The 21,604-nt window shown below is 45.7% G+C and overlaps 1 protein-coding gene across 6 annotated transcripts in view; it reads right to left on the reverse strand.

Annotated features, from left to right (window-relative positions):
- LOC137645930 (mucin-5AC-like) overlaps positions 1–21,604 on the reverse strand; it is an 88,891-nt gene that overhangs the window by 46,365 nt on the left and 20,922 nt on the right. For all 6 annotated transcript variants that reach the window (XM_068378989.1, XM_068378991.1, XM_068378992.1 and 3 more), the window contains exon 2: positions 8,989–9,092. The gene's annotated coding sequence lies outside the window, so the exon portion shown is untranslated. The remainder of the gene's footprint in view (positions 1–8,988; positions 9,093–21,604) is intronic.

Genomic DNA, 21,604 nt, shown 5'->3' on the forward strand with positions numbered 1-21,604 from the left:
TCAAGGCCTGCCGAACCCTTTGGTCCTTCGACATTGCTTCTCCCCTGGGCTTGGGAGCTTGCAAGAGGTCCCGGACTGGGAGGACGACTGGCACGCACAGATGTACCCTCATGCGCAACACTGACACTGACACTTTGCACATCACTAGCACTAACACTTCCCACTGCACTTTTCGCTTTCAGCTCTCTGACATCTGCCAAGAGCTGATTACGGTCATTAGCCAATGACTCCACTTTGTCACCGAGAGCCTGAATGGCACGCAACATATCCGCCATACCAGGCTGAGCACTCGTAGCAGGTTCGGGAGTCACCACCACAGGGGAAGGAAAAGGTTGAGGGGCATGGGGAGAGGAAAAATCCACAGAGCGAGAAGAACTCCTCCTATTTCTCTCCTTCTCTAACCTATGTGCATATCTAAGGAATTCGTTAAAATCGAATTCCGAAAGCCCAGCACATTCCCCACATCGATCTTCCAATTGACAGGATTTACCCCTACAATTGGAACATACAGTGTGAGGATCTATAGAGGCCTTCGGAAGACGCCTAGTACAAGTCCTAACACTACACTGCCTGTACTTAGGTACTTGAGACTGGTCAGACATCTTGAATTTAGAAGTAGTCAAGGGGGAATTCCAAAATCTAGCAAAGTTCGTTACCAATTAATCTAAATTAATTCCAAAAGCTTGCTAAGCTAATGAGAAAGCTTCCTGAATAGCGAAGGCTATAACTTTAGAGCAAATACATCACCAAATCGTGAACAAAGACTCCAAAATCAACAGCGTATCCAAGTAGGTCTTGCCGGCGGCACGACAGAGGAAAAATTGAGTTCTTGTTGACAAGAAGTACTTGAGTACCTGCTCACAGATGGCGCTGTTGTGTACACCCCCACCTGGATAGCGATCGCTGGCGTATCCCGACCGTAGATTTCTGTCGGGCAACGGAGTTGACAGCTACATGATCATCGGGTAAGATTAATATTGAAAAATATGCGTTGTTCTTCATAATTACTTACCAGGATTTTTTTACTTTATACCTATGTAACCTTTTTCAGTAATTTGTTTCCTTATATTTACCCATATTTACTCAAACTTACCCATATGTATTGGTTTTCAGAGTTATTTACTGCATTTTTAGTTCTTTTTTGAGTATATAATCTTTTTGAGTATATAATCATTTTGAGTTTTGTTTTTAGTTTTCAGCTAATCATATTATATGTCTTGTGTATTCATATGGTTATAGTTCCTGTTTTTCTCAAGATTAAAAGTACAACTACTGTAATGAGATATGTGAACTTACTTTGTTTGACTTTGCAGTTTGTTGCTGTTTGAGTTATCTATGGGAGAAGTTGAGGTTTTGTGAACCCAAAGCGAACTGCGGAAGAATACAGTAGTAATGTTGGGGTTTGAGTTAAAAGTATACTTTGATGTGATTGTTTATTTTTAGCCTACCGCAGTTCCAGGAGAAACTGTAAATTGGTAGGGGGAGATTTGTCACGTAGTCAATGCTTGAAACCCCTGTTTGGGGTCATGTAAACGACCTCTGCCTGCTGGCTTCGTTTGGGAATGCATGCTACCTCGGCTTCCACCGGCGACAGGATTCTGTTGTCTCCTCAATTTATTGACGAAGGGCTTTTTGTTGTCACCTCATTGTTCTTACAGATTGTGTAGGAAAGCTGCAGCAAGGAGACGAAGGACATACGGAAGAGCATCCGGCTAGTAACAGAATGGACTACTACCTCAACACCCCTAGGAAAGGTGGCACCTGCCCACGGACGTCAAACAACCACGCCTTGCAGAGTGTCACACCTAGAAGTCAGTCGGGAGGTAGCCATCGTCATAGTGAAGGGCTTGTGTCCCTCCGTTGTTCAAGGACTCATTTTTTAAGATAGGAAATTTCAAGTAAGTTATACTTTGTCTCTAATTTCAAGTAAGTTATACTTTGTCTCTAAGTAGAAAGTTAAAGTGTGAAATCTTTTATATAGACTTCGTCTCCTAGCTGTATGCTCGCCCAAGAAAATTATGATGTAATATTTTTAGTGTATGAGCACTTGTCACTTTGATTTTAAAGACGCTTTGCAGAATTTTCAATAACTTAAAAAATTTATGAAGTGCTCAAGAATGAAAATGTGAAATTTTCATTTAAATACAAGAAAGTTTGAAATGCAGATTAGTCTCAGTCTTATCCCGTTTCTTTTATGTAATTTGTCTGTCTTGACAATAGCAACAAACACATCTCGAGATGATGCAGAGACGTGTAACTAATTGCACGTTCTTGCAACGAAGGGGAACAGCCTGTTCTCCCTCCAACTGCCACTAATCCAGTGTGGTTGGCCGAATAAGACCGATACCACACGGTAAACCAGTTAATTAGTACAGCTTATGTTATAATAGCGAATCTCCATAAAGATCGCTTTCCAGACAAAAGACTGTACGGTAATCACCGACCGCATCCAACCAAACCCAAGAGGGGATTGAGACGTATCAAATCTATGGTTGGGTGGGTAAAGAGCATAAGTCGGAGTAGCAACACCAAACTGTGAGCATGACAAGCATACATGCATAGTTTGATTTAAAAATTGTGTCCGGAACTCAGTTGGAGAACATTGACAATGTTCGTAACGGAGGTTTCTCCTTCTTAGGACAAAAAACGTACGTACTACTCCGTCTCCGATCGGTAAACTAGCATCTATATTAAATGTTCCCTACTAGGGAACAGATATGCTTATGAGAAGTTTCCAGCTAAAGCCTTTGTAGGAGACTAAAGGCCGATTCATACAAGCAGTTTTCTTTCTGACAGGCTGGGTGGTGGCTAACCGCCGTCGAAATGTTGTACATTCACACGAGGCGTTCCCTTTCCGTTTACCCGCGCGCAGTTTTCATTGTTTGCTTAGACTCTGTCACGTGAGGACCGAGTAAATTACGATAATTTTGACACTATAAGATAATGGTTGATAAATGTATTGATAAAATAAGTTATCCAACTTCATTATACTTTATGCACCATGGCAAAAATATTAAAACTATTATAAACTTACCTGTTTTATTTAATTCCTCTCCAGTCATTTTCTATATCTTTTCTTTATGTAAATTATTTCTATACATCTTGTTTGCCATGTCAAGCATCTCCTCATACCCTTGAAAAAGTTCAATTAACCTCTCATACATGGTGTCAACAACAAACTAACTAATTTCTATGACTATACCGTGAGGAAAAGTCGGGATTCTAGGCCACGAAACGTACGGGTACGATACAGGTCCTCGTTCACACAAATCATCATCCACCCATTGGTTGGGACGGGTGGCTAACGGCCGTCAAACCGGACGAGGTTTCTTGGAGAAAGCCGAGCCGACTCGGAAGGCTGACGACTGAGGGCCACCGTCAGGCTAATGGGTCGTGTGAACAGTTGCATTTGAATACACGTAAGAAAGCTAGATGCCGTTTAACCGACGGCCAGCCTGTCGGAAAGAAAACGGGTCGTGTGAATCTGCCTTAAGACTTCCCATCAGGGGGAAAGGAAAAACTGCCTATAAGGAGGCAGAACGTAAATGCTGTTTGTCTGGTTACAGGAAAGTAGCCAAGTAATGTACTGAATAACCTGGTTTCAGTAAGGGATATAAATATATAACTTAATAGAACAGAGTTCTAATTGTAAGATGTATATAGCCCTTATTGGCAGAAAGATCGCTTGCACGCATATATGTACTTGTCCATTTGCGCTAGCGCATGCGTATTCTCTGCCTCCAGGAAACGTTTGCAACGAATTCGGTTGCGGGAATAATGTATGTGCAACGAATCACAACATTATTGCCGAAAGAATTTTGATCGTTGACTAACTGTAATATTTTCTTGAATGAGAGCAAACATGTTCTCAAACAAAATATACAGCTATAGAGGCGATCATTTCCCCTTTGGTTTACCCCTTCTCTTTATGTGAGGGGCTAGCCAGTGTTCATTACACAGTAACGGATGTCTAGTTACATGTGGGCGGGATTTAAAACATTCGTAAACGTAATGAAAAGTTGCCCACGCTGTCGCTATCGTTCTTTTCACATCAGCTAACAATGTTCCTTCGGGATTAATTGTTCGAAACAATAACCCTGTAAGGATAGAATGAAAAGTCTCGGAAGCCTATCGTGTAAAGAGGCAAGTCGTTATACCCAGGGTACAATGACGGGGGAGCCTGCCTCCATCAAATGGTAGAACCGACTATAAGACAACCACCTCACGGTTTTGTCTTGGCTAGAGCGCATGCTCCGGGACCGCTTACGGCCTTCATGAAGTTCTGTAAAAACTTCTCAGGAACGAGTCTCCCGAAAAGGGTGAAGTCTCATATGTGGGGGTTTGCTTCAAGAAGGTCAGACATAATTACCATCGACCGCTTACCCGAAGGGGTTGTCATCGAACGCTTTCTCTCGCTAGTGAGAAACTACTGTCTAAATCAGGCAAGGCCTGCCAGGGGAAATGAACTGGAATGTAAAGAATTTTTCATTCACCGCTCATTTCCGTCTGCTAACCAAACCACTTGAAGTGGGAAGGTGGAGGAAAGATGACGGTGGTTCGTTCGAAAACGAAAGTATCGATGCTGGCGAAACCAGACTAGCTGATATAGTAATCAGCTGGGAGAGTAGAGTGACGTATCAAGTCATCTTTGGAAGACCCATCCCATAGGGAGGGGAGGTCGACCATAGAGTTTTCAGAAAAAACTCTGGATCGCAGAAACCGAGAGATTCGGATGAAAACCTAGGGGTTCAAAATCTATTTGTGAATTCCTTTTTCAAGACCTTAAGGGATGTTGTGCCGAGAACCTGCAGGAACTCTGTCGCAGATTCCTGATGGAATTTTCAGGAAACATGTTACGTGACCAGGACCCAAAGGAACTGTGTCATAGTTACCTGTAGAGATTTGGAAACCCCTAGGCAGCTGGCATCCTACTGTCATAAGAGTAAAACTCTTGATGAGGATGAGCACGCGCGAACAATTCACGGGACGAGAGTTCGAAAACTCTGTCATGAGTAAAACTCTTGTGCACTTGTGAACACTCCGCGCAACGAGAGTTCGAAAAACTCTGTCATAAGAGTTGTTCGCCAAGGTGGTCGTACTTGCCAATAAGGTCGTGCGTGACACATCGGCTGTGAGCGCCAATTTGGAAGTGCATGCCAAATTGGTCGTGCGCGCCACATCGACCGTGCTCGCCAAATTGGTCGTGCGTGCCACATCGGCCGTGCACGCCAATTCGGTCGTGCACGCTAATCTGGTCGTGCTCGCCAATTTGGTCATGCACGCCAATCCGGTCGTGCGCACAAAAGGTTGGTCGTGCACGCCAATTTGCGCGAGGGCTCTCACTACTACGTTCACCCGAAGGTTCACGATAGTCTGTGTTGTGTGAGCGCGAACAATTAACACAATGGGAGTCCGCAAACTCTGTCATATAAGTATGGCTATGATCACGAGAACCCAAAGGTTCAGCGTGAACTGCGTTGTGAGACCCCGAAGGATCAGCGTGACTAAGGGCACGAGAGACCAAAGGCCCAACGTAGCCTATGTTGCGAGACCCCGAAGGGTCAGCGCAACGAGGAACCGATGTTTCCCTCTCACTAAACACTGAAGTGTCAGCGACTAAAGTTACGAGAGCCCAAGGGTTCTGCGTAACTATGTTACGAGACCCTGAAGAGTCAGCGTAATGAGAAACCGAAGTTTCCCTGTCACAAAACACCGAAGTGTCAGAGTGACTAAAACTACAAGAGCCCAAGGGTTCTACGTAACTAATGTTACGAGACCCCGAAAGGTCAGCGTGATTGATGGTACAAGTTCCTGAAGACTCAACGTTACCATCGTTATGAGAGCCCAAAGGTTCAGCGTAACTGAAACCCGAAGGTTTCAAGCGGAGTCCCGAAAGACTTCTACTGTCATGAGAACCCGCAGAATCAAGATGACGAGAGCCCGAAGGCTCACGATCACGCCAGCCCAAAGGGTGATCGTAACGAGACCCAGAAGGATCAAGGAGAACCAGCAGGTTCAAAGATAACATCTCCGCATAAGAGATTTGTTCTCCCGGAGGAGAATGTCGCTTAAGATAAGGCTCTTGCTCCGCTCCTGAAGGAGAACCATAAGCGTAACGGGGGACCGCCGATGTCCAGAGGCGGTCTTCTCTTGAGAACGAGAGACTCGTTCCCCCGAAGGATTAACCTGCTTCGGAGAAATCTCTGCCACCGCCGCTGGTGGATCAGCAAACTCCTAAAAATTATTTCTTGCGAACGAGAGGGAAGTTCTCCCGAAGGAGATCGCCTAAGACAAGCTTTCTCCCAGCTCTATGGGAATAAAGCATAGGCGTAAAATATCTCCCTCGTGAACGAGGGAGAAGTCCTCCCGAAGGAGGACATCGCCAAAGACAAGCTTTCTCCAAGCTCTATGAGAAAAAAGCGTAGGCTTATTAATCTCTCTCACGAACGAGAGTGAAGTCCTCCCGAAGAAGGACATCGCCAAAGACAAGCTTTCTCCCAGCTCTATGGGAAAAAAGCGTAGGCGTAAGAAACTCTCTCACCAACGAGAGAGAAGTCCTCCCGAAGGAGGACATCACCTAAGGCAAGCTTTCTCCCAGCTCTATGGGAAAAAAGCATAGGCGTAAGATAATCTCGCGAAACGGGAGAGAAGTCCTCCCGAAGGAGGACATCGCCTAAGGCAAGCTTTCTCCCAGGTCTATGGGAAAAAAGCGTAGGCGTAAAAATCTCTCTCGCAAACGAGAGAGAAGTCCTCCCGCAAGAGAACATAGCCTAAGTAAAGCTTTCTCCCAGCTCTGTGGGAAAAAAGCATAAGCATAAAAAAATCTCTCTCTCTCTCTCTCTCTCTCTCTCTCTCTCTCTCTCTCGCAGGATAATGAACAGGGCGGCCGTAGCAATCGGCCTTGTGATCTACGTCACTGCTACCTGTGAAAAAAGGAAGTTGTGATCAATTACAATTCATGCTCCACTGCACAAAATACACTATTCGAGGAATAAGTCACCTTCCTTGTCAGATAATTCCTCGAAAGGGAGCTGAACTGTTATACACTTTAATTCAGTAATGAAACAAACACACGGCAGTGTTGAGAACCTGCCGACCATCAGCGCAGGGTAGAGCAGCAATGACAACTCCCTTACGGCGGAGGCAGTCGGATACGCTATCGACAGTAATTAAAGTTACAAGTATCTAACAACATATATTTCCATTTATGCATATATACACTCATATATAAGTAAGATAAATGAAAACACACAAGAGAAAAAAAAATAAAACACCGAAAAACAATCAAGAAGTCTTTGCAGGAGAGAAGGGCAGCATGTCCATCCTCTACCGAGCCATAAATTTAAGTGGTTATTCAGCCAGCCGAGAGGTGTGAGTGAGCGGGGTAGACAGTCTACCCCACCCCACCCGCTAACTAGCGGATGGGGTAGTTATCCCTCACTAAAATTAGCATGGCTCGTCTTTCAGCTGCGCCGAAAGTATACCCTATAAATAGCGGAGGTTTCGTATCTACGCCGGAACAAACAAATTTTAAAAATAAATAGCATTTTTCTTCGCTAAGAAATCAGTCTTTTATGTAAAGGATGATTCAGTCTGCACGTTGCAATACCCATTGTAACATAGCAATTGATTTATTGGAATTTTTTGGGCATCATGACATCTAAGATCATTGATGACGGTATCTGCTAGAAAAAAGAAATATTAGGGAAAAAGGAATCATAAATAAAAAAAAAACTCCATAAATCAATAAAGAAATCAAATTACATCTGGATTACATTCTAAAATATCACTGGAGTCATAAATAACATCTGGAATCTTAACTAGGATGGAAAGGCCATCCACCAGAAGCCTTGGAGAGATATTGATTTCTAAGCGCCCCAAGACCAGGACACTCAACCAGGATATATCTAACAGTGAAGGGGACAACAAGATAATTCCAAAATGGTTAGCAGTCACTGGTCATCAGGTACTTAAGAGCTGAAAGGAAATTCCTTATGTACAATCTACAAAGTACCAGGTGCTCTCACATTTTCTGGGCATACTGTACTCTTATACAGTACCTCCAAGGAAATGTAACTCTAATCATGTCCTACAATTATTTGGGTTAGTAGTCAAAACTATTGATATTAATTGAAAATCAACAACCTAATATCTGGGTAAAAAATATTCAACATAAGTGTATCTCCATGGAGGTAACTTAGTGGATGCTTGCCTTACACGTGCTGGAACCCAACAAAAATAAAAAATAGTTAAATTAATTTGTTTTTTACCTAACAATAAAAACATCATGAAGGTGATGAATGCAAGAGATGATAGGAGAAGTACAAGAGGAAGGCCAAGGTTTGGGTGGATGGATGGAGTGAAGAAAGCTCTGGGTGATAGGAGGATAAATCTGAGAGAGGCAAGAGAGCGTGCTAGAAATAGGAATGAATGGTGAGCGATTGTGACGCAGTTCCGGTAGACCCTGCTGCTTCCTCTGGTGCCTTAGATGACCACGGAGGTAGCAGCAGTAGGGGATTCAGCGTTATGGAGCTTCATCTATGGTGGATAACGGGGGAGGGTGGACTGTGGCACCCTAGCAGTACCAGCTGAACTCAGTTGAGTCCCTTGTCAGGCTGGGAGGAACGTACAGAGGAGAGGTCCCCTTTTTTGTTTCATTTGTTTGATGTCGGCTACCGCCCAAAATTGGGGGAAGTGCCTTGGTATATGTATGTATGTATAAAAACATGAATCATTTCAATAAGAGTATGCCTTCAGCTCAAGCTGGAATGGCCATTGAATCTTTACAAGGTAGGTGAGGTAGTTACCACGAAGTAGGTGGGGGAAGCCACCCACCTGTATCATGTCACCTCTGACCTTAGGCTCAAAGACTGAGCGGGGTGGTTGCGGCAGGAAATTAACTTATACCACTCAGGTTTGTACAGTTAGGAAAATTATAAGATTATATCAACAAAAAGTGAAGGGCTGACAAGCTATTGATCTACTTACCAGGTGAGTAATATACCGGTAGAAATGCAATTTCCTATTAAGGATATTGATGGTCACTTGATAGGCGGCAGACTACCATACTTTCTTCGCCTGTACTGGGCATCCTACAGAAAATAGTTACACTTATTATATATATCAATAAACAAAAGCACAAAAAATAAAGCCCTCATGATTACATAAGAAATCCTTAAAAAATAGAATCTAACATCAGTATCTGCACATAAAGTACTTTAAAAAATTTGACAAAATCCAAGAACCACCCAACAAATAGCCTACCATTACAAAAATTATGGTGATAATGCATTCTTAATTACAGTATCATGATGCCATTATTGTTACTATTACAGTACTACTATATTACTAGTAGTAATACAACATCTGCAGTACTAAATGGGTTGTAATTCTCCCCCATTTAAATAATAATAATAATAATAATCATTTACTGGTTAAGTTTGGAGGGAAATGTTGGCTGGGAATACCCGACTTATTTACATAGAAATCTGACATTAGACAATCCTTCCAAGTGGAAAGGTAGAAGGAAACATAAAAAATTTGAAAAGTAATATGACAAATTTAAAATAATTTTTATTTTTCCTAACTATACAAACCTTAGCTATTTACATGGGGTAATTACTTCGGCGCAGCTGAATGACGAGCCATAAGAATTCTAACGAGGGTTTACTACCCCACCGCTAGTTAGCGGGGGGTAGGGAGGGGTAGCTTGCTACACTCCCCCCCTCACACACACTAGTGAGTGCTTCACTTTGCTTAGAGGTAGGACTTATCTCAGGGGACAGGGCTGGCGGGCAAATATGTGTAAATAGCTAAGGTTTGTACAGTTAGGAAAAATACAAATTATCTACGAATTTGTCATTTGTTCCGTAACTGAAATACAAACCACGCTATTTACATGGGGTGACTCAACCCTTAGGAAGGGTGGTAAGTCCCTGCCATACTGGCTTTTGGCTTCGCCCGGGGACTCAATATTTGAGTGTGTAAGTACTCAAGGAATAAGGAGTCCCTGCGCCTCGCTAGCATTGCTGTGAAACTGCTGCGGCCTACATAAGCTGTGTGTGAAGGTGAAGAGCATGACTCGTCCTAGGAATTTGACCTAGAGTTCTTCAGGTGGAATTCTAGGCTAGGATTCTCCCAATACCACCTCGTCACGATATGGGGACATGACAGTATTACTCAAGGAAGCATGGTTTACCTGCAGTGGTTTGAGGTCAGCTATGCAAAGAACCCAGGATGCTGCTTTCTCCAAGGAAGGAGCGGAAGAAGAAAAGAATAAGGGCCAGACAAATCTTTTCATTCACGCAGACTAAGACAGGGTAACAATGCCCTCAACCCTCTGCTACCTGTCCATTAAGGAGCCCGAGGTTAGACCAGCTATTGTGTATCCATCACAGGGCCGATAGAGAACGTATCGAGCCTCCAGTGTGTCACGTCTTGCAGGTTGTGGGCTGTGAAGGTCATCTGACGCTTCCACCCCTGCTTGTAGAACCTGCGTCACTGAGAAGCTCTTCTTGAAGGTCAGGGACGTTGCTGCGCCCCTTACATCATGCGCTCTAAGGCGACATGACAGAGGAGGGTCAGGATTCAGGGACAGATGGATTACCCTATGAATCCATGCGGAGATTGGTATTCTTGGTGACCCTCCTCCAGTTCTCCCAGTGCTCACAAACAAAGCTTACACTTGGGGACGAAAGCAGCCGTTCTTTGAGATGTAACCTCAGACTCCTTACTGGACACAGTAGGAGATGGTCAGGGTCATCTATTACAGAACGAAGACTCGAAATCAAGAAAGAGTCGAATCGAGGATCCGGCACTCTTGGATTCTGTGTCTTAGCCACAAACTCAGAGACGATTACGAACGTTACCTCCCCTCATCCCCTTGCATGGGTGATGTCATACGAGAGACCATGAAGTTCACTGACTCGCTTGGCCGAGACCAAAGCTAGCAGGAACACCGCCTTTCGAGCTAGGTGTCGACTTGAAGCCTGGTGACATGGTTCGTAGGGAGGCCTCCTAAGAGGCCTGAAAATTTGAACCAAGTGCTCTGGAGGAGGTCTCCCTTCTGACTGAGGGCAGGTAAGATCGTATCTTCGTATGAGTAGGGAAAGTTCCAGTGAGGAAGGAATGTCCGCTCCTTAGAGCCTGAAGGCTAGCCTTAAGGCTGAGCGATAGCCTTTCATTGCCGAGACTGAAAGGCGCATTCTTCCCGCAAATAAACGAAGAACTTCGCTCTTGCTGGAACAGTGGTATCGAGTGAAGAGATACTCCTTCACAATTCCAACCACAAAAACACTCGCCCCTTGGCCTGGTAGGCCCCTGTGGCTGACCTGCACAGGTGTCCAGACATCCCGTTCGCAACTTGTGCGACAATCCTCTCTTAGTGAGGGGATGCTGGATAGTCTTCCAGGCGGTGAGTCGAAGCGAAGCTACGGCTTTGAGGGAGCTGTTGGCATGTGGTTGTTTGCTTGTGACGCAGAGAGTGATTGACCGATATTCTGGTCTTGTTGAGCACCCTCCTCATCAGACAGAACGGGGAAAAAACGCACACGTTGGTGCTGTCCCACCGTTGTTGGAAAGCATCTTGTCAGAGTGCTTTGGGATCTGGGCCTGGGGGCAATACAGCGGGAGCTTGAAGTTCAGCGCTGTAGCGAACCGATCCACAGTCGGATAACCCCACAAAGTCAGAACTTTGTTGGCTACTGGATGATCCAAGGACCACTCGATACTCATTATCTGAGATGCTCTGCTCCGACTGTCGATGAGCACATTCCCTTTGTCTGGAATGAAGCAAGTCGATAGAGGGATCGAGTGGGCTTCGGGCTATCTCAGTATCCCTACTGAGAGATGGGATAGCCGCTTTGAAAAGGTACCTCCTTGCTTGTTGATGTAAACCACTACTGTGGTGTTGTCGCTCATAACCCCTCAGAGTGATCCGCTAGATCTTTGTTGGCACTGAAGAAGGGCCAGGAAGAGCGGACTCCAATTCAGGGAAATGAACGAGGAGATCTATTCTTTCCCGTAGGATGCCCAGAGACCCCAGCCAGATGGCAGGCCACGAAGTTGCCTGCATGGCACACTTCGCTACATTCTCCTGGCCTAGGATCCCAGTACGAGAAAAGGACACGTGTCGGTTGGAGTGTCTCTTTAGAGGGACTCCCCCAGTGAGTTCTTCCACGGAGTGGTGAACCGTAAGGCCCAAACAAGTCTCCTCTAGGATCTCGAAATACCTCCTCTGATGGACTCGAGGAGGAGGGAGGAGCTTGCTATCAGCGCTGGATCTGTTTGGGGAGGCGCGCTCAGAGAGCTGGCCTTCAATCTTGTCTCTGGCACTCTTCATCCCTTATGACCAGGGCAAAGCTGCACTGGCCCTAGAGCAGTGATTCCCAACCTTTTTGTGATCGAGTACCACTTGGAGGTCCCGTACAGTCGCCGCGTACCACCTGGTTCCAGAGAAACTAAATTCGATCAGATACCACTTTATTTCTATAATTGTAAAAATAGAACATGCATATTAACTAAGAAAACAACAACTCCATGCGAGGGCTGTATCTGCTTCTTCTCCACCAGCTGGTCAATGCGGGGCATGACTTTGCTCACAGCACATTGGAAATCATGCCCGGGCACAGCAAGACAGTTCTGGCTCTTCGACTTGATGGCCATGAAGGCTGAGAACCCCTGCTCGCACTCCCACGTCGAGGGGAAAATCAGTAGCTGGGGAACAGCGTGACGGGCTAGCGTCGGGTACGAGGAGGCCATGCTCACCCAGAAGTTTAAAGGAGAGCATTCTTTGTGCTTCGTCTTTGCTGTCTCGTCAGCCTGGATATTATTATTATTATTATTATTATTATTAAATGCTAAGCTACAACCCTAGTTGGAAAAGCAGGATGCTATAAGCCCAGGGGCCCCAACAGGGAAAATAGCCCAGTGAGGAAAGGAAATAAGGAAATAAGGAAAATAGAACATTTTAGGAATAGTAACAATATTAAAATAAATACTTCCCATTTAAACCATAAAAACTTCAACAGAACAAGAGGAAGAGAAACTAGGTAGAAAAGTGTGCCCAAGTGTACCCTCAAGCAAGAGAACTCTAACCCAAGGCAGTGTAAGACCATGGTACAGAGGCTATGGCACTACCCAAGAATAGAGAACAATGGTTTGATTTTGGAGTGTCCTTCTCCTAGAAGAGCTGCTTACCATAGCTAAAGAGTCTCTTCTACCCTTACCAAGAGGAAAGTAGCCACTGAACAATTACAGTGCAGTAGTTAACCCCTTGGGTAAAGAAGAATTGTCTAGTAATCACAGTGTTGTCAGGTGTATGAGGACAGAGGAGAATCTGTAAAGGATAGGCCAGACTATTCGGTGTCTGTGTAGGCAAAGGGAAAGAACCGTAACCAGAGAGAAGGGTCCTATGTAGTACTGTCTGGCCAATCAAAGGACCCCATAACTCTCTAGCGGTAGTATCTCAACGGGCGGCTGGTGCCCAGGCCAACCTACTACCTGTGAGTTTCTCTTGTTCCCCGGTCCCAACAGGCTGATCGGCTGGATCAACGGAGAACGGATTGGAGACGTAGGCACAACATGTCACGTCCGGGAAGTAATGTTTCAATTCAGTCTTGAGCAGTGAGAGGTGATGGACGATTTCTTGGGCAAATTCATCAGTGGGCTCCCTCTCAAGGGTAGTCAGGAGTTCGAACATTCCGTAGCGTTTGCTCTCCACGTTCTTCATCCACAGATCCAGCTTTTGGACAAACGCTCCCAGCTTCGAGATGAACTTTGTGTGAATTAGGTCCTCCACTAACCTCCGAAAAACTGCCAGATTCGCTTGGTGACTTAATTCTTTACATTTAAATTCGGTTAAAAACGAGTTGACCGAGTTTTAGTTGAAGTAGCTGGCGATCGTAGGCAACTACGAGAGTTAGTGGAGGACCTAATTTAACGGTGGGCTGCTGGGACCAGTGGGTGGCGTGTGGCAACAGTTGCAAATCGTTGCCAGATTATCTTGTGTTAGGCAGTACACATCTTTGTGAAGTAAAATATAACTAAAAATCGTTCATGACCCCGAAAGTGTTCGCGTACCACCTGGAAGGTCCTCGCGTACCACTAGTGGTACGCGTACCACAGGTTGGGAACCACTGCCCTAGAGGGTTCCTGGGTGCCATAGACTTGGTCCAAGACCGAGTCCTTACCCTCACTAGGAGGGGCCTCTGGGTTTGGAAACATGTTGAGGTTCCTCCTGGGGGTCAGAACTTGCCAGCATGCATGTTCTGACTCTTGGTGTTCTCCTCCTCATGAGCTAGCAGCAAAGTCTCTCGTCCCCAGTGCTCTTCCTGGGAGAATTTATGGACATTCTCCGAAGGTCTAGCTGGCTCCTGTCTGATCCTTGCCGAAGACTTTGAAACAGTCTTCGAGTCCTTCGGTTCCCTCCTGGGAGGGATACAGGACTCCAGTAACGATGGATGCAGGCTCTTCTCTACCCCTGTGAGAAGACCTCTCAGGAAGAGGGGGAGTTTCCCCCCATGGATAGGTAATCCTCATCCGCAGTGGAGGGGGAAAGTCTGGGGTAAAGAAAGAGCCTTGCGCGAGGATTTGCGAGGAGACAGTTTAACCCTTGGAGAAGTCACCCTGGAGGGGACTCCCCTCTTCCTCTTCAGGAGGGGAGGGAGCTGCCCCTGATATGTGACAGAGGTCAGCGAGCACAGGCTTCATAGCCTGCATAAGAGCTCTCACTAAGGTCCCAAACTAGGGTTGCTGGCTGACAGTCGAGCTGTCAGACACTCCCTCTGGAGGGAAGGGGATCGTTCGATCCCTTGGAGGAGTTGACAAACGAGGGTTCGCCTGAACGAAAACCTGTCCGGAAACCTACCCTCCTCCGGCGAGCGCGCTGTTCTGGGCCTGCTGGGAGGGGAACGGGACGATGACCTGTCTGCCTGCAGCCCCGTAAAATTTTGTGCATGATCGCGCTTGCGATCGGGGCGCAGATTGAGCTGATGGTAGCGCCATGATTCCCGGAAGGGATCGTGCGCAGCAGGAATTTTGTGCTCACGAGCACGCGGGCGCGCAAGGACGCGGGCGTGCGAGAATGATGGTGTGAGCGCGTGCAGGAGATGGCGCGGGTGCACGTAGGAGATCGTAATAGTACGTAGTAGTAGTAAAAGGGTGAACGACCTCGAGTAGAGAGAGAGAGTCCGTAGTCAAACTAAACTCCCACGTTCCCTTCGCTGAGAGTCCAAGTTCCCCGCAGGGAAGGAGGAACAGCGGAGAAAACAGATGAAAGGAGAAAGTCCAGCGGTGACGATTCCCACGGCGGCCGAATATCGGAAGCCGAAGGAACGACCAAAAGACCAAGAGACCGTTCCCCAGAAGTGCAACCGCGGTGGCCTGGGACTACGCGGTGACGATGTCGTACACTACACACACAGCACAACACTGAAAAGGAAACTTACTAATTTCTATACTCAAATATACTGTATACATAAACATAAAGTATGTTTATATATATATATATATATATATATATATATATATATATATATATATATATTAAGTAGAAGAAAAGTAAGTAATTAAGTAAAGACAAAACATTAATGGCTGCCAAGCGAGGGCGGGAGCACACACGTCTGCCCACCGTCCAAGCCAAAAGCGAAGTGAATCAGTTCACCGGGTGTGGGGGGGAGGGGTAGCTAGCTACCCCTCCCCTACCCCCTTGCTAACTAGCGCGGGGGTAGTTAACCCTTGTTAAAAATCTAATGACTCGCCATTTCAGCTACGCCGAAAGTAATATCCCATGTAAATAGCGTGGTTTGTATTTCGGTTACGGAACAACTTAGTTTTAATATCTGGAAGGTTACAGCAATTGGCTGGGCAGGAAATACAAGTATGTGTCTTTCCTTCTTTCCTTTCTAGCTTGAATGTTATAAGCTATATATATTAATATTAGTTATCCAGTGATATGTCTTCACTTGCTACTCATGGAATTTCTTCTCTTTACAGGAGGACCATCCGAAGTGCGGGAGCATGTTTTGCAACGTCCGCAGCAAGAACTTCTGTGGACATGAGTTGTGCAGGAGGCACTCAGCATGCGCAGTCTCCAAAGGTGATCTCCAGTATTGGGACCCTCAGGTATGTACTATCTGTTCTAACCTGATTACCGAGGCATTTGACTCCCGTGAGTCGGCGGAGTCAAGGGACGCACCTGGGGAAAAGTTACGAGCCTGGGTGAAGGGTTTTCAGAAGAATACTTCAGGCCCCTATCTTCCAAGCGAGAAGATGAGGGCTTACCTTTTTCCTAAGGCATCGGCGGCTGCAGTGATTCCTTAGCCTCATGCGGAGATCCCGATAGTTCAGATTCCGGTAGATTCTGAAGTCTCGGATGCCCTACAAGACATCCAACTGGACGATAGGATGTCTAAGGTGTCCGAGTACACCGAAAAGGACCTTCTGGCAGAAGGCCAAGAAGAGGAGCTGACCCAGGTTCATGATACTGAGGAGGAAGGAATCGACGAGGTGTCGGTTACATCGGTTCCGGCCCCTGAACCTGTTCCCTCAACATCGTCTGCTATCCCAGATAAACTGGGAAGGACTCTTTCTTCCATCGTTGAAATGATTCAACAGATGCAGAAGAAGAATGATGAAAAGGAAGCTGCAATGAAGTTGGAGATGCGTAGACTTGCAGCGTCACGTGGGCCCCAGAAGAAACTCAACGTGAAGGATCTTCCTTTGTGCTCGAATGCCAATCCTTGGAGGTATGCCGAGCACATGCCTATGACAACTGGGAAGATTGTCATATCGGAGAAGTTGGGTTCAATTCCCTTTGAAGAAGTGGAATTCTGGCCCAACAAGGAGTCTTACCCGGACTGCTATGTCCGTCTTAAGAAGGAGCCAGCCTCAAAGGAAGAGACGGAGCCGAAAGAGGTCATAGTTTTTTACCATAGTAAGGCACAGGCCTTACTGAAAGAGAGGGGCTTCACAAACTCAAAGATACCAGCTTTGAGTAAGAAGCATCCCTCCTTTGTGGCTTCTCCTACCAGAGCCTTTCCCTTTATGGAGAAGGGATATAAGGCTGACTTGAAGGCGGTTGAGGCAGGGAAACCATGTCCCTCCTTGGAGGAATGCAAGTCGTTGTCCCTTACCTTACCCATGGACCAGAAAGACTGGAAGGACGTTCGCCTTACCTTCTCAGTCGGGAAGTTGGAGGCCGATATTGCCGGACGTCAGTTCGGTGAAGACCTTCCAAAGCTGTCAGATTTTCTCTTGCGCAGGGAGCAAGAGACAAAAGAGAGACTTGCTGCATCGATGTCCTTACAGACGACTCTGGAGACGATGACAAGCAACCCCAAGATCCAAGACATGTTCATGGTAGTGGCCAAAACCCATCTGGCCACAGTGAAAAAGGATCTCTACAGTTTTATCAAAGCTAGGAGAGCTTGTAGAGAGTTCGTGTTTGCCTCGGCTGCAGTGAGGCACGAACCGAAAAAACTGATTTCCTCTTGTATATGGGGTAAGGACCTCTTCCCTAATGAAGTGGTCAAAGAGGTAGTGGATAAGGCCGCCACGGAGAATAGGAACCTTCTCCAGAAGTGGGGCCTAACTCTTAAGAGAAAGTCTTCCCCGGATGAGGGTCCCCAACCTAAGAGGAAGGCAAAGAAGCCTAGGCTATCCTCTCGGCCAGCCAAGCCTTATAGACAGCAGCAGCAACAACTTCCGGCGACCGCGGTGCCTCAGATGGTGGCACAACCTCCAACCACGTACCAGTTGGTACCTCAAGTGGTGATCAACCCAGCGTTTGAAAGGCAGACAACTACCTTTCACCCAAGAGCTAGAAGAACAGCCAGAGGTTCCTCTAGATGCCCTTCAAGAGGAAGGGGATTCAGGGGAGGAAGCAGTCAAGAAGGCAAGGCCTCAGGTCCACAACAGCAGAAGTGAGATGCTTCCGGTAGGAGGGAGACTTCATCTATTTCGGGATCGTTGGACCTTCGATCCCTGGGCCCAAAGCCTAATCAAGAATGGACTGAGTTGGAGCTGGTACAGCACTCCACCTCCGTTCCCACAGATCTTCCAACACTCTACCCCCGTTCTGGAAGAATATGTTCGAGAACTCTTGGAGAAAAGAGTAATCCGAAGGGTATATAATCTTCCAGAACTCTTGGAGAAAAGAGTAATCCGAAGGGTAAAGTCCATCAAGTTCCAAGGAAGACTGTTTTGTGTTCCAAAGAAGGACTCAGAAAAACTCAGTCATTCTGGACTTGTCGCCACTCAACAAGTTCATAGTGAACTAAAAGTTCAGGATGCTGACACTTCAACACATAAGGACCCTACTGCCCAACCGGCCATACACCGTCTCTATAGATTTGTCAGACGCTTATTGGCACGTTCCAATCAGTCGTCACCTCTCCTCCTACCTAGGGTTCAAGCTACAACGAAGACTTTATGCCTTCAGAGCCATGCCATTCGGGCCAAACATAGCCCCAAGGATTTTCACGAAGCTTGCGAACGCAGCTGTCCAGCAATTACACCTAAAGGGAATCCAAGTAGTGGCCTACTTGGACAACTGGCTGGTGTGAGCAGCATCCAGGACAGAATGCATGTAAGCCACCAAAAAGGTGATCCAGTTCCTGGAACATCTAGGATTCAAGATCAACATCAAAAAATTTTGACTTTCTCCATCTCAAAAGTTTCAGTGGTTGGGAATCCACTGGAACTTACAGTCACACCAGCTTTCCATTCCTGTGAAGAAGAGGAAAGAAATAGTAGGTTCTGTCAAGAGACTACTAGAATCCAAACGGATATCAAGATGCAAACAGGAGAGAGTGCTGGGCTCTCTACAGTTTGCCTCAGTAACAGACCCTGTGCTAAGAGCACAGCTAAAGGATGCAACCGGAGTTTGGAGAAAATATGCATCAAACATGCGAAGAGATCTAATAAGACCACTACCGACTCGTCTGCAAACACTTCTCAAGCCGTGGTCCAAAGCCAAGCAACTGAAGAAATCGGTACTTCTTCAGCCACCTCCCCCCTCAATGACTATTCATACAGATGCTTCAAAGGAAGGATGGGGAGGTCATTCTCACCGAAAGAAAGCCCAAGGAGCTTGGTCCAACCAGTTCAAGAAGTTTCATATAAACTTTCTGGAAGCCATGGCAGTACTTCTTACACTGAAGAAAGTATCTCCTCGCCACTCGATCCACATAAGATTGGTCCTAGACAGCGAGGTGATAATGAGATGCCTGAATCGACAAGGGTCGAGGTCACCTCAAAACAACCAAGTGATGTTGGCCATCTTCCAGCTAGCGGAAAAAAAGAGATGGCACTTGTCAGCAGTTCACCTTCAAGGGGTCCGCAATGTGACAGCGGACGCTCTATCCAGGTTCACACCGATAGAGTCAGAATGGTCCCTAGATGCAGGATCACTCTTTTTCATCTCGAGTCAAGTCCCGGAACTGCAGATGAACCTCTTTGCGACAAACGACAACAAAAAGTTACATCGTTATGTGTCCCCGTACGAGGATCCTCTAGCGGAATCAGTGGAAGCTATGTCTGGAACAGATGGTCCAGGATTTACCTGTTTCCTCCGCACAACCTTCTATTCAAGGTCCTCGACAAACTGAAATCTTTCAAGGGGAAAGCGGCAATAGTGGCTCAAAAGTGGCTGAACAGCGTTTGGTTCCCTCTGGCATTAGAACTACGACTGAAGTTTGTGCCGCTACCCGATCCAGTTTTGACTCAGCGAGTTCAGAAGTCGACTGTCTTCGCTTCATCACAGAAAACCCGGAACCTGCATCTCATGATTTTCTCTCCCTAGCGGTGAGAAAGAGATTCGGGATATAGACTTTTTAGAGGAATATAAGTCCAAATCTACCAGAAGACAATATGAGTCATCATGGAGGAAGTGGGTGTCCTTTGTCAAGGCGAAGAATCCACAAAAGATCTCGACAGACTTCTGTTTATCATTCTTCATCCACCTTCATGAACAAGGTTTAGCAGCCAACACAATATCAACGTGTAAGTCTGCCTTGACAAGGCCTATTCTATATGCCTTCTAGGTCGACCTCTCTAATGACATTTTTAACAAAATTCCGAAGGCCTGTTCTAGGCTCAGACCATCAGCACCTCCGAAACCTATTTCATGGTCTCTGGATAAGGTTCTTCATTTTGGTTCAATGATGAATGAGGAGTGTGCTTTAAAGGATTTGACCCAAAAAGTTATATTTCTGTTTGCACTTGCTTCGGGGGCTAGAGTTAGTGAAATAGTAGCCCTCTCGAGAGAGGAAGGTCATGTTCAGTTCTTAGATGGAGGCGAACTGAACCTTTTTCCGGACCCAACGTTTCTCGCCAAGAACGAGCTACCCGCCAATAGGTGGGGTCCCTGGAGAATCTGCCCTCTGAAGGAAGCTGCATCTCTATGTCCAGTGGAGTGCCTAAAGGTCTATCTTCGTAGAACTTCAGACTTTAGGGGAGGACAGCTGTTTAGGGGAGAAACCTCAGGCTCAAATTTATCTCTGAAGCAACTAAGGGCGAAAATCACCTATTTTATTCGCAGAGCAGATCCAGACAGTACACCCGCAGGTCATGATCCAAGAAAAGTTGCCTCTTCCATAAATTTCTTTAATAATATGGATTTTGAACATCTTCGCTCATACACTGGCTGGAAGTCATCCAGAGTATTCTCTAGACACTATGCGAAGCAAGTGGAGGAACTTAAGAGGTCTGTGGTAGCAGCAGGTAGTGTCCTTAAACCTGCTGTTTAAATCTGTGAGGAACAGTGAAATTAATTGGGACGATTAATTCAGGGGTGGGTGTGTAGTCACGGACTGTTCCAACAGACTAGTGTTAGGCCACTAAAGTGTCCTTATGAACTGTTCCATAGACAAAGGTGAACCAAGCATAGTGTGGACACATGTGCCAACCGTTTGTGACGCTAGTGTGATTAAACAGTAATACAGACTGTAATAATAGTATTAATATTTTAATATTTTGATATTAAAAGTGGCGCATATATGTTTCCTTTTCGGATGAAACAATATTTTCTGTTTTACTGTTATCTTTATGCTTAATTAATTATTTGTTCATGCACATATTATATTTCTTATAATTGTCAATTGACCTATATTTTTATTGATTGTCAATAAACTAGTTCTTAGTGAACCTTGCGTCTCATTCGCCCATGTCATTTTACTAGAAATGTACTTAGCATTACACTTAAAACTATGGATAATTTTAACATGAATAGTCCTTAAGATTGTTCCTTGCTACAAGCAAACATTCATTGGTTTATTCTTTCTTCAAGATGGAAAGACTTCATACCCTAAAGGGATGGTGGTGGATATGCAAAATTGTTCCTACTCGGATATAAACCTTTGTCCAATCCATTGATAAGAACAGGCACGCCAGGGGACTTGTCGGTATTTCATACTGACATTGGTGGTTCTTATACAAACTTTGCTTTATACCGTATAGGGTGAGACCATTATACTGGCTTGTCTGTTAGTCATCCATAGATAATATGTACTCCTCGAGACTTTTTCCAGAGTCTAGTATGACTCTTCCCTGTAGGGGGCAGGAAGCACTAACATGGTTTATGCTTAGATGGAATGATGTATGGCGG

This window comes from Palaemon carinicauda, chromosome 8 (genome assembly GCF_036898095.1).
Source record: "Palaemon carinicauda isolate YSFRI2023 chromosome 8, ASM3689809v2, whole genome shotgun sequence".
NCBI classification, from domain to species: Eukaryota; Metazoa; Arthropoda; class Malacostraca; order Decapoda; family Palaemonidae; genus Palaemon; species Palaemon carinicauda.